The sequence below is a fragment of the Pseudomyrmex gracilis genome, unplaced genomic scaffold, assembly GCF_002006095.1.
Source record: "Pseudomyrmex gracilis isolate BER0280 unplaced genomic scaffold, ASM200609v1 scaffold_1634, whole genome shotgun sequence".
Lineage (NCBI taxonomy): Eukaryota > Metazoa > Arthropoda > Insecta > Hymenoptera > Formicidae > Pseudomyrmex > Pseudomyrmex gracilis.
In genome coordinates, this window is record NW_018022218.1 from 2,286 (window position 1) to 4,095 (window position 1,810).

Below are 1,810 nucleotides of genomic sequence, written 5' to 3' on the forward strand. Positions count from 1 at the left end.
CAGTGATAAAGAGTAATAAAGAGAGTAGAGCATTGTCTGCACCGTAGTGTTGGGACCGCGCTGACAGCTCAACTAGCCATATAGAAGTATTATATATATGGGCACGAGGCCCGAGAAAGGGAGACGCACGAAGTTCAAATATGGACATAGATAGTCGAGCGTCATTATGCGCAGGCGCGTTTACTAAGCGAGTGCGAGCGAGACAAAGCATTGGAAAGTGAGAGAAAAAACGCGAGAAAGAGAAATGCCCAAGCGTGCTTGAATGTTCACCGCATGCGCACAAAGCAGCTGGACCTTGCGCGAGAGAGAGACAACTATATTGTCTGCACCGTAACATTTAGGCTTCAGGTCGGCACCGTACTAGCAATATAGGCTCTGTTCGGTTATTACTGGCAGTACTGAAAAATCTATAGTATACGTGACATGAATCTATAGATTTTCAGTACTGCCAGTAAAAAACAAACGCAGCCATAGTATTACATATATGTTCGCGATAGAGAGCATCACAACTAGGATCTCTGTTTTTGTCTCGTCGTCGCTGATTGGTTGAAATTTATACGAGTACAGTCCAAGACAAGAGAACAACGAAAAGTAAAGAATGACTGCGTTTAGCAGAAATCAATGCTCAGCAATTGCTAAGCGCTGATTTTTGCTGAACGCAGTCATTCTTTACTTTTTGTTGTTCTTTTGTCTTGGACTGTATTCGTTAGCAATTAGCAATTGCTGAGCGTTGATTTCTGCTGAACCCAGTCATTCTTTACTTTTGCGTTCATTCTTTGCAGTTATTCTTTACTTTTCGTTGTTTTTTTGTCTTGAACTGTACTCGTATAAATTTCAACCAATCAGCGACGACGAGACAAAGACAGAGATCCTAGTTGTAATGCTTTCTATCGCGGACAGCTCGCACAATAGCAAGGCGCGTTCCATATTATAGTTCAGTGGCTGCGCCCTAGCTCCTATAACCTTGGGTGCGTTCAGACATCTCAACGGTTGAGAGATCATTACTTATGATAGGACTATTCTTCAAAATCTGCTGCGGTTCAAAAGTATGATCCAATCAGAAGTGATTATCTCTCAACCGTTGTGCAACTGTTGAGTTGTCTGAACGCACCCCTTGTTTACAAAATAACATCAGTGAGTGGAACGCAACGTGTTAGTTACGAATAAAAAAATAGTAATATCAAACAAATAATAAAAAATTATTCTTATATTATTGTTGTGAGTGTTAATTATAAATATAAAATATTTTTTAGAGCATTATTATTATTATTAATGAAAAAAAGAGGTGGATACTCTTGTGTAATGAAAAATTGCAACAATGACCATGTTCAGCAGACTGAGCAGATCAGTGAGCGCTTAGTGATTCTTCAATATGATTGGTTTCTACACTTAGATCCAATGAAGATCTAAAGGCAAGATTCAATCATATTAAAGAATCACCAAGCGATCCCTGATCTGCTCAGTCTGCTGAACGTGGCCAATATTTCTAAGCGAACACTTAGGGTCATTCTACAATGAGTTGAAAATGTCCCGTTGCCAGTTGCGAAAGGTAGCAATTACGAAAAGAAAAGTATTATTTCTGGTTGCGCTTTGTCGTTGCGGTTGCTAAAAGAGAGTTGGTCAACTTTTAACTTCTGTCAACAGCAACTGGCAACCGCAGCATGTAAACTAATACTTTTTCCCTAGTAGTTGCAACTGGCGACGGGACATTGGGTGTGTTTAGCCCATAGACGTATAAGAAATAGACTGCGCGTGTGAGAGGGGAAGTGAGTCAAACTTCGGAGTGAGACAGATGCTTTCACCCGAGTCT